This window comes from Sus scrofa, chromosome 1 (genome assembly GCF_000003025.6).
Source record: "Sus scrofa isolate TJ Tabasco breed Duroc chromosome 1, Sscrofa11.1, whole genome shotgun sequence".
Taxonomy (NCBI): Eukaryota; Metazoa; Chordata; class Mammalia; order Artiodactyla; family Suidae; genus Sus; species Sus scrofa.
In genome coordinates, this window is record NC_010443.5 from 253,689,109 (window position 1) to 253,701,557 (window position 12,449).

A 12,449-nucleotide genomic window follows, 5' to 3' on the forward strand; every position below is an offset into this window, starting at 1 on the left:
TATTGCATATCTACACAATCACAAGGAAAGTTTGGAAAGAAATTAAGGAAACAATTCCATTTACCATCACATCAAAAAGAATAAAATACACAGTAATAAACCTACCTAAGGAGTTAAAAGACCTGTACTCTGAAAACTACAAGATGCTGATGAAAAAATCAAAGAAGACACAAACATGGAAATATATACTATTTTCTTGAATTGGAAGAATCAATAGTGTCAAAATGACTCTACCACCCAAGGCAATCTACAGATTCAATGCAATCATTATCAGATGATGGACCTAGAGATTATCATACTTAGTGAAGTCAGGCAAAGATAAATATCCTATATTTATAATCAGTATAATATGATATTAATAATCGGTATAATATGATATTTATCTTTGGCTGACTTCACTAAGTTTGATATGTGGAATAACACACATATACCTATACACAAATGAACTTATTTCTAAAACATAAAGAGACTCCCAGATATAGAAAACAAAACTTATGGTTACTAAAGGGGTAAGGGGGTAGAGGAAGGGATAAATTTTAGGTTGGGATTAACATATACCACTATCATATATAAAATAAATAACCAACAAGAACCAACTGTATAGCACAGGGAACTGTACCCAGTATTTTGTAATAACTTATAAAAGATTCTAAAAGAGAATTTATATATATATATACACACATATAGTTTTATATATATATATATATATATATTCAGTATATATATATACAACTGAATTGCTGCAGTATATGCCTGAAACTAATGCAATATTATAAACCAACTATACCTCAATTAAAAAATTTGTAACTAAAATATAATTTAGACAGAATGATAAAAGTCAAACAATGTTAACAATTGGTGAATCTGATTGAAGCCAAATGGGAATTCTTTTTACTATCCCTGTAACATTTTGTAAGGGTGAAATTATTAACAATAAAAATAAAACCCATTAAAAAAGCATATAACACCTAGTGCTGTTTAAGTATGTGGGGAAATAGATGCTCTCATACACTGTTAGTGGGCTTTTAAAGTGAAACAGCCTTTGTAAGGGGAGGGCATCGAAAGGACACTTATTTATATGTATTAAAGTTATAATCATACCAGGTGCAGGACAGTAATTTATTCTTATTTTATATATATATACATATATATATATATGTTAATCATGTTACCTGCAAAAATTAACTCACAGCACCTTATATGTCCCCTACATTCATTGTACTTCAATGTTCTACTTTCAATGTCTTGTCTTCCTTCCTTAAAGTATAAGTTTCTTGAGGACAGTGATACTAACTTATACACTCTTTTGTCCTCAGGGCCACACTAGAACCTGGCATGTATTACATAACTAATAAGTATTTCTTGAATGAATGAATCAATAAAGTCTTCTCTTGATTTCCAATTGAGTGGTCTTTGTACTACAGCATGCTGCTAGTTAAACCAGCTATCTTAAAGAAGTGGTATTCAAGACGCTATTTTTCTCCTATTTCTCAATAGTCCAGGAAAGTGTCCAGACTGCCTCATGATACTGCTATAAAGTTCAGAACTGGGAAGGATTTAGGATCCTAAAATATTTAATTGGTCCTCTTCCTCCATGTAGACCTATCTACAGCTAAACCACTATTGGTTACATGTTTCAAGATTTTTGAATGTCTTCTAAGTGCAAAGTTAATGTTTTTGTGGTTAGCTCTTTGAGTTCTGGGGATGGATGATAATGATTAAATTTTTTGAATCCCCATGTACTCAGTAGTGTGCCCTTCACACAGCAGATGTTTTTGTGAGTACTGATTCATTAATATTCTATAAACCTAAATTTACTTCTTTATCAGTTTGGTTTCTGGAAGACTGCCTATCAGAATTCTAAACTAGGGAGTTCTCATCGTGTCTCAGTGGTAATGAATCCGACTAGTATCCATGAGGACGCAGGTTTGATTCCTGGCCTTACTCAGTGGGTTAAGGATCCTGCATTACTGTCTGTGGCTTTGGCATAGGCTGGCAGCTGTAGCTCCAACTTGACCCCTAGCCTGGGAACCTCCATATACCATGGGTTTGGCCCTAAAAATTTAAAAATACATAAATACATAAATAAATGAAATGGAAAGCCTCATGATTGAAAAATGCAATTTATTGCCTGTAAAGCAAATTTATATTCACTAATGACACTGGTGTGTATACAACTGAAATGAGATCAAGATACACTTAAATGACCCAAACCCAGGTGGAACATATACATGCCAGAGCTCTGAGAATTTGCTAACATGTCTTAACATTCTAAGCTCAAAGTTAAATTAAAGTGAAAATGAGACAGGATCTCGGAAAGGGGTGAGGAAAAGAACAATAGGAAAAGATATTTATTTTCCTATGTGCTTAATTCTCTTCCTATCAGTTCATTTATTTATTTATTTGCTTTTTAGGGCGTCACCTGCAGCATATGGAAGGTCCCAGGCTAGGGGTCGAATGGGAGCTGCAGCTGCCACCTACACCACAGCCACAGCAACCAGGGATCTGAGCCACATCTTCGACCTACACCACAGCTCACAGCAACGCCAGACCCTTAACCGACTGAGCGAGGCCCGGGATTGAATCTGCGTCCTCACGGATACTAGTCAGGTTTGTTACTGCTGAGCCACAGCTGGAACTCCTTCTTCCTTTCAGTTTATAGTTAAACTCTTAACGGCAGTCCTTTGTAACTGAAGAATGATAAAAGCATAACATATCTGTAAAGATTTCTTCCAGAGCAAACTACTGTTGATGGCTATTAGGTCATTTATAATTTTCTTTTTTTCTTTTTTTTTTGTCTTTTTGCCTTTTTCCGGGGCCGCTCCTGCGGCACATGGAGGTTCCCAAGCTAGTGGTTGTAGCCACCTGCCTACGCCAGAGCCACAGCAACGTGGGATCCATGCCCTGTCTGTGACCTACGCCACAGCTCACAGAAACACCGGATCCTTAACCCACTGAGCAAGGCCAGGGATCGAACCTGCAACCTCATGGTTCCTAGTTGGATTCGTTAACCACTGAGCCACGATGGGAATTTTCTTAAATCAGTACTTTATATTTGAATTTTTGTGAAAAAAATAATGTTGTCCATATACCCAAATAAATAAATAAATAAATAAATATATGTATATATATATAGAGAGAGAGAGGGAGAGAAATCACAGGCCAGGAATTTTGCTCAGTGATTACCCCAGGCGCCATCCTGGGTGAGTGAGAGGAAGTGGGATCTAACACACAAGTAACATTAAATTGGATGTAAATTAGAGCACAGACCTTTTTTTGTTTTTACAGTAAAAGGAGGGAGGACAGACTCTGGAAATGCTTCCAGGAAGGCTGGCGGATGTGATGGTGAGGGATTTGGGAAGTTTTCTTTCTGCTTGTTCTCTTCCCTCAGTGAAACAGAAAGCAGGACCATCCCTGAAGGTGACATGGGGGAGGAGTCAAAGGTCTGATGTGAGTGACGAGTCTGATGGTTTGCTTAAAGAGCAGGAGAGTGAGGAATAAGGAAACCACCTTTCACCTGGATTATTGCCTTAGCTTCCTAACCAGGGTCCCTAGGTTTCCTCTTGATCCCTTAGTCTATTCTCAATGAAGCATCCAAAATGGTTCCTTTAAAATATAAGTCAAGGAGCTCCGGTTGTGGCACAGTGGAAACAAATCCAACTGGTATCCATGAGGATGTGGGTTCGATCCCTAGCCTTGCTCAGTGGGTCAAGGGTCCGGCATTGCTGTGAGCTGCAGTGTAGGTCGCAGGTGGGGCTTGGATCCCGCCCGGGAATCCTATATGCCCCACCCGTGGCCCTAAAAAGATGAAAAAAAAAAAAAAAAGTCAAACCATATCACTTCTCTTCTCTCTTCAAAATCCTCCTACGAAAACTGGTAAATAGTATGTAAATTGTTCCTCAATATCGCTCCTTAATAACAACTACAAACACCTCCCGAAGGCTTCCCTTCTCACTCAAGACTAGAAGCCAATCTCCTCCGAAAGGCCTATACAGACCCCTCTTTGCTCTGTCATCTCAACCCCTACTATGCTATGTCTTCACTCCTCTGGACACAATGGCCTCTCTGATGCCCTCCTACAGGCTAAGAACATTTGCACCCCGGGGCCTCTGCATTTGCTGCTTCCTCTGTCTGGGAATTTTCCCCTCTCGCAAGGCTCACACCCTCATTTTCTTCAAGTCTCTCCTCAATGTCACACTATTAGAGAAGGCTTCCCTCTCCCCATATATGACAATAACAGCTGTCCCAGGCCCTGCCCTAACATCCCCACTGTAGTGCAGTTTCTTCCATCAGTTACCGGCTGCCACACTCAGATTGTTTACTGTCTGTGGGTTCATCGTAGACTGTCAGTTCCATATAGGCAGGGGACTTTGTTTTGTTCCCTGCTGAATTCCCACTGCCTCAAACACTACCCGGCAAAAAGCAGGCCTTTAACGAATATTTATTCAATTAATGAAAAAAAAAAATCTCTCCTTCTTCTGGGCACAGATAGTTCCAGAAAGAAAAAAATAAAGCCACGTTGACTCACTTGTATGTCTTCTGTGTACAAATTTGCCAAACAGGCTCAAGATGCCATACCATCTGGACTTAAGTGTGAGATGGGAGATTCTGCTGTTCCTCAGTCTCCATTCTCACAACTCTCTCATAAATGAGCATTTTGCCAGGCTGTTGTCTTAAATTTTTTGTCTTTTTAGGGTCACACACATGGCATACGGAGGTTCCCAGGCTAGAGGCTGAATTGGAACTACAGCTGCTGGCCTACAACACAGCCACAGCAATGGGGGATCTGAACGGCATCTGAGACCTACACCACAGCTCATGGCAACACCGGATCCTTCACCCGCTGAGCAAGGCCAGGGATCGAACCCGCATCCTCATGGATACTAGACGAGTTCATTAACCACTGAGCCATGAGGGGAACTCCTATCTTAATGTTTAAAGAATATATATGGGTACATTTATGCATACAATACTGCAATGGTTGCATATACACACGTACACATAAATTATAAGCAATAAAAGAGAATTTCAAGGAATATTTAACCACATGTGATTTTCAAACTGCAGATGTTAACTTTAGAAATTAAACCGAGCAAGGTACAAAAGGCTTGCAAAACTTTGCTCACCAAAGACAGGTAGTCAGGGGCCAATGGTCAGGTCCTCCTTCTAAACTTCATCTTATCCAATCAGGTAGAGGCTTGAGAAAACAGACCTGGAAAAGAATAGGGATACTGAGAAATCAAGACTGTTTTATGAGACCCCTATCTGACTACCTGGATGTAACCCACACCCTCCCTAAAGATAAGGTTGGAATGAGCCCAGGAACAGACTTCTTCCCCACAGAGTACAAAGGAAAGGCCACTGTCATTGTTGTTCGGGGCTCTGACCCTGTCACTATAGTTACTGTGGTATCCAGGGGCACAGCTCCTATCTTGCTATCCAGACACAGGGTTAACTCTGAGCCTCTCAAGTTGGGTGACATCTACTACATCAGTCCCTTTGCATTCATTAATAAAAGTAGTAGCACGTGTAAAGCACTTTAAGTTGTTGAAAGCTCATTCACGAATGCCATCTCAATGAACAACAGTCAATTGCTCTTCATAGCCCACAGAAAGTAAGGAATCAATTCCACAGCTCTTTACATAAGAGGCTTCAGAAATTTATCCAAAATAAACAAATCAAAACAAAAAACTACTTCTAGAAGAGGTGCATTTCAGAGGAAAGAGCAAAGACCTGGATGTTCGGAGATCCAAATTCTAGGGTCAATAACTTCCTAAGTCAGTTTTTCTGCAATTTCCAGCTAAGGTCTGGAGTGGCTGCCCCTCCCCTTTGGGGGTTTATCTGCCCGATAGATCCCATCACTGCCAAAGCCCCCAAATCCCCGAGCTCAGTCCTCATGATTCCCCACCCCTCAGCTCCCCATCCAGAAGTGAGAGCCCAGACCCTCTCTGCCCTTACGGCTGAGATGCACAGCTAGGGCTCTGCCTTCCTCTAACCCAGAGACATTCCTAGGCTGGCATAACCCAGATGCAGGGTCCAGGTCACTACTCTGCACTCGACTCCAACGCGAACCAAAACAACAACCCAAATCTCTGCCTTTCGCCCCATCACCAAGCCCGACCGACCACTGCATTCTCTCAGGTCCCTCTGGCCCCACCTCATCCTTGGGGATGGGGGAGGGGGTTTTCCTAAGCGGAGCTTCCTCCCTAACTCCCAACAGCGTGCAGAAAGGTTAAAAACCAGCTCACCAGCATCACCGAAAAAACAAACTCAGCCTGCCTATCCAGAATCCTGCCAAGTCAGCAAATACGCATGCGCCCTTGGCCTCGTTGAACTACATTTCCCAGCACGCTCTGCTCTACAAAGGCAGGGCGCCTGCGCGCAGCGTCTCATTGGGCTTCGGCATAGCCCTTCCTTACCCTTGCAAGTGAGAAACTTGCTTTGCTCCTTCGTTATTTAAATTAGTGGGGGGGGGTTCCTTTTGCTATAGAAAAAAAAGGAGTCTAAGGAGTCTAAAGGGATGCAAATTTTTCGTTAACAAACTTTCCCCCTCTACACAAAGGTAATGCCTATTCATTATAAACAGATTTTAAGTAACCTTTTATTCAACAGATAACCATAAAAGGACAGAATCCCACCCCAACTATGGAATTCCGTTAACAAAGAGATAATCACTATTAACACTGTGGTAGGATTATAAAAATAAGTCTTTCTGACAGCCCCGTTCTTCCTCATGGAGAGAGAGTGTGAGAGAGATTCCTTCCAGCCAAGAACAAGGCTATATTTTGTGATAAAAATTTTTTTTTCTGGCGTTTTTGTCTTTGTTAGGAATTTAGGTTATGTTTACGTTAATGCTACTGAAATCATATTCCTCAGGTTGGGACTCCAACCCAGCCAAACCTTGAATTAGGACTTGAACTCACAGTTTCCTTACTTAGGAGAGATCTTGAACCCACTGTTTTTTAATTAAAACCACTCACCCAGAGCCAGGACTTACTGAAGCTCAGGTTCTTTTATTTCTGCGCAGTAAGAATTCAGGAAGAGGCAAAGCTGCAGGCGAAGAGTTTATTAGCATAGAACTCTTGTGAGACACAGGCAGGTGGTAGAGAGGGCTGTGCCTGAAGAAGAGGGCTACCTTTTTATAATCGTTGGAAAAGTGGGTAGAGGAGAAGACCACCTTCTTCCTCCTTTCTGGGTAGACATCAAGGCTTACATCACTACTAGTTCCTCCTCTGACCCTATATGGTCCAACTGAGACGGTCATGGCACTATTTATATCACATGTAGTATTTCCTGCTGTGGTGCAACCTGTTTGGTCTTGGGAGAGCTGAGATGGAGGTTCAGTATCCCTCCTGGCATAGATAGTGGGTTAAGGATCTGGCAGCTGCGGCTTACACAACTGCAGCTAGAACCTGATCCCTGGCCAGGGAATTCCATATGCCGAGGGGTGGCTAGAAAAAAAAAAAAAATCATATGTATATTAGCAAAAAGGTGGTAACATACACTGTATACACATACTCACATACTCTCATACTCTCAGCCCTTGTCACCTACTTTAGTTCCCATTTCACCCATATTCCTGTCTTGGCTACATGCAGAAATGCTACTTTTCCGGGGCCATTAACTCCCTGACTTCAAATAACAAGATGTAGACCCTTTATCTATTGTCTTGTGTTTTAACCATCAGGACTTGTGGCTTGAGTGTGCCTGGCCCTTGAATGTAACTGGTCTTCCTTCTAGGTAGATTGTTGCTAAGTTACTGGACTCTTTTCTAGAGTGTCATTAGCTTACAACAGTTTCCCAAATTTCCTTAAATTTCCCTTTCTCTCTATTGAATTATCCTACTCTATCCATATCATTACCAAAAATAGTACTCTTTGGTGAATCCTTGTACATTAATTTGTGTTGTCCTCTACATCTACTCTTGAGAATAAATCAGATAAATGAATTTAATTTAAAAAGAATGTATGTACCTAATGTTTTCCTATACAAAGAATATATATAGACTGTAGAAAAGAGAGAAAAGAACAAAATTAAAATCAGCTACAAGCCCAGTCTAATATACCCACAATTATTTACTTAAATATATAGGCTATTTCTATGCATATATGTGCAAATTATATATAGTTACATATGCTTAAATACTTATATATGCTTTAACATTACAAAGAATGTAATATATAGAAAAATACTTTTTAAATTTCATTTTTTGGTAAATATTCCTTCATGTCTTCAAATATCCTACAGTATTATTTTACTGATAATGATACTGACCCAGGTTTTTAAACTCTTTAATCAGTAGAAATTGATAAAAGGCCAGATGAGAAATTCAGGTAAGGCTTATCGGGACTTGTGCTGTAGCACAGGCAGCTAGAAAACCAAGTAACTGTTGCTCTTGCTTGCTCCAGGGTGGGGTGGTGGGATGAGCTGTTTCCTTAAAATGGAGTGAGGGAAGGAAAGGATGGGTGGGCTTGGGCTGGAGAGATGTTCATGGTCTGCCCACCCCCTTGAGAGAGCTATATGCAGGGATCATGCACAGTATCCTGCTTTTGCTCTAGCACCTCAAAAGCAGAAGCTAGATTTTGGCCTTTTTGTATCTTATTGTTCATAATTTGCCCCTAACTGCACAATCATGCACTTATTTTTAGTCCCTTAAAGTTTCTTGCAAGCACTTCAAGTATAGGGTCCTAGGTCCCAGCCTATCCCAGATAACTATGTTATCTCAGTAACATAGCTTTCCATCAACTGAATCTAAATAAAATATCTGAATGGTGTCTACCCAAAAATAATGCAAGAATCTGCAAATAAGTGTTTATGGAGTTTGCACTGTGGCTCAGCAGTAATGAACCCAACCAGCATCCATGCGGATGTGGGTCTGATTCCTGGTTTTGCTCAGTAGGTTAAGGATCCAACATTGCTGTGAGCTGTTGTGTAGGTCATAGTCTAGGCTTGGATCTGATGTTGCTATAGCTGTGGTGTATGCCAGCAGCTGCAGCTCTGATTTGACCCCTAGCCTGGGAACTTCCATATGCTGTGGGTGCAGCCCTAAAAAGACAAAAAAAAAAAAAAAAAAAAAAGAGTTTATTTGGAGTCTTAAGAATTGCAATTCACAAGACACAAATTCAGGTAATCCTGAAAGAATATCCCAGGGAAGAGACTTAGGACATCTGATAAAGATAAAATGCCACGAGATTGTTAAAAGTTTCCCGGCAAGAGTTGTGATTGACTCTGATGTGAGTCAGGAAATATTTGTCCTTAAGGAATCATGAGTTATTTTAGGGTAGGTATCTTAAGTTTCTAGTAGATGTTCTGGATGATTTCATCAGGACAATAAGTGGCCAAAAAGTTAGATACCATCCAGGCTGAGATGTGCCCATTACACTTCCTTAGTAGCCTTCTGGCTCCAATTTAGAGAGCCCTCTTAGCAATACTGACCCCATTTTGATATTCCTTCCACAATAGTAGCATATTATCTCTAATTGTTGCCATTATAAACAAATATGAAATAAAAATTTTTTTTTCTTTTTTTTTTTTTTTTTTTTTGCTCATGGTAACACCAGATTCTTAACCCACTGAGCAAGGCCAGGGATCAAAAATCCGAAACCTCATGGTTCCTAGTCGGATTCGTTTCTACTGCGCCACAAGGGGAACTCCTTAAAAATTCTTATAGATAGATCTTTATCCACACCGTATTTGGTTAGGACAAAAATCACAAAGGATTAAACAATTTTGAATACTGTCTAATTATCTTTCTAGAAGACTGAGATGTTTCATACTATAACCAGCAGTGCATGTCTTAGTCCATTCAGACTGCTAAAACTGGACACATAATATGGACTGGATGATTTATAAAGAACAAAAATTTCTGGAAGCTGAGAAGCCCAAGACCAAGGCTCTGGTAAAGGTGCAAGCCAAGTAAGATTTGCTAGTTCACAGACAGCTGTCCTATCCTGAGTTCTCACTTGATGGAAGGGGCAAGAGAGCTTCCTGAGGTCTCCTTTATAAGGATACTATTTCTATTTATTAGGGCTCCAGTCGTCAGACCTAATAACCCCTGAAAGTCCCACCTCCAGATACCTTTATGTTAGAGATTATGTTTCAACATATGAATTTTGGGAGGACACAAATATTCCGTCTCTGGAAGCACAGAAGTGCCAATTGTTGCTAATCTTTGATGTGTCTCACTTTTTCCTTTTTGCATTTTTAAACTTTTGCTACAATTTCCCTGCATTGAAGTCCATCTATTGAACCATCTAACATAGGTTCTGTTTTCCCAACTGGAACCTAACTCATACATAAATTTATTTATTTTCTATTTTTTGCTTTTTAGGGCCACACCCATGGCATATGAAGGTTCCCAGGTTAGAGGTCCAATCGGAGCTACAGCCGCCAGCCTACACGATAGCCACAGCAACGCCATATCTGAGCTGCATCTGCAAGCTACACCACAGCGCACAGCAATGCCAGATCCTTAACCCATTGAACAAGGCCAGGGATTGAAGCCCCAACCCCATGGTTCCTGGTCAGATTAATTTCCACTGCTCCACAATGGGAACTCCACATACACAGATTTTTAAAATAATTTTTGCATGCAGAAGTTTTTTTTTTTTTGTTTTTTGGGGTTTTTTTTTTTTTTTGGCATGCAAAAGTTCGTGGGCTAGGGATGGAACACGAGCCATAGCAGTGACAATGCCACTAGGTCACCAGAGAACTCTCATGGTTTCATGTATAATCTTTCAAGTTCCAGTTGTTTAAAACGAGAACAGTATCTGACTCACAGTGCCCAATAAATATCTATTAGTAATACTAATGAAGTGAAAAGGTTAGTAATACTAATGAAGTAGAAAGAACATTGTATAAAGTATCCTTTTAATGAGACTAGGAGTAAATAGGATGAGATGTCAAATATATTAGGAGGCAAGAGAAAAAAGTATGGAATTTCATGCTTATTTAATGTTCTTGGCAATACTAGCTACATGTAGGAAACCATGAAGTAAGAGGTCAAAATGTGAAAATAAAGATAGCTATCGAATCTTCAGAGAGATCCCCAGTGACCTTGTAGTTAAGGATTCAGTATTATCACTGCTGTGGCTCAGGTTTGGTCCCTGGCCCAAGAACTTCTGTAGGCTGCAGGTGCAGCCAAAAACAAAACAAAAAAAGATATTGAATCTTCTAAGTATCTGAGAATTGAAATGACTATAAAAGGGATATGAGTTTTTTTCTTCTTGCTGAAATCAGGCACAGAATTAAAGGGTTGATAGTGGGAAGGGTTAACGAATGGCTAGTGACTAATGATTGAGATTCTCTGAAAATACTATTTGGTTTCATATGAGGCCTAATCAGTAAGCTGGACCTGAAGGAAAATCTAAGACAAGTACTCCATAAATTAATGTGACTGCGTAACTTGCATTATCAAATAGGTTCCAAGATGACAACATTGAAGGGCAAAACACATGGATATTTTAGTTTCTGATATGTTTGTTTAGAAAATTAACTTCATACACTTATATCAAGGTTATGAATATGAGTGTTATATCAACATTGATCTTCAAATATGACTAAAAAAATTGCATGACTGATATTAACTCCTTTTATTTTAGAATCGTTATTTGAAAACATTTTAAATGTAAATTAATAATTATAGTTGTTACTAATTATTTCAGTTTTAAAGCATTTTTCATTTAAAATCTAAAAAAGAAATATTTCATTTAAAAAACTTAGTATCTAGTTCAATGTGCTTCATTAGCTTCACCTTCATTCAATAAAAGTTTTAAAAGGTTTTTTGATACCTATCTGTCTATTCATTATACTACTTGACAATGAATATTTACAACATATAAGGTTAAGAGTTCCTTTGCAGTGCAGGGGTCAAGCATCCAGCATTGTCACTTCAGTGGCTCAGGTCACTGCTGTGTTGCAAGTTCAATCCCTGTCCTGGGAACTTCCACATGCTGTGACCATGGCAAAAAAAAAAAAAAAATTATAGTATATAAGGTTAGGTTTTGTGTTTTTAAAAGGAGAGTATGCCAGGAGTTCCCATTGTGGCTCAGTGGGTTAAGAACCCAACTAGTATCCATGAGGATGTGGGTTTAATCCCTGGCCTTGCTCAGTGGCTTAGCAATCCAGTATTGCTGTGATCTGTGGTGTAGACCAGCAGCTGCAGCTCTGATTTGACCCCTAACTCAGGAACTTCCATACGCTGTGGGTGTGGCCCTAAGAAAAAAAAAAAAAAAAAAAAAAAAGGAGGGAGGGTATACCTTAGACAATGACTGAATCTGCAAGAAAATTTTGTGATAATTAAAAAAAAAAACAGGAGCTCCCATCGTGGCTCAGTGGTTAACGAATCCGACTAGGAACCATGTTTCCGGTTCCATCCCTAGCCTTGCTCACTGGGTTAAGGATCCGGTGTTGCCGTGAGCTATGGTGCAGACACAGTTCAGATCCCACGT

At 39.8% G+C, this 12,449-nt stretch overlaps 1 protein-coding gene across 1 annotated transcript in view; it reads right to left on the reverse strand.

Moving 5' to 3' along the window:
• The window catches only part of ZNF883 (zinc finger protein 883), a 49,357-nt gene that overhangs the window by 21,260 nt on the left and 15,648 nt on the right, over positions 1-12,449 (reverse strand). Inside the window, 1 exon segment of the mRNA XM_021067597.1 lies at positions 5,127-5,212. The gene's annotated coding sequence lies outside the window, so the exon portion shown is untranslated.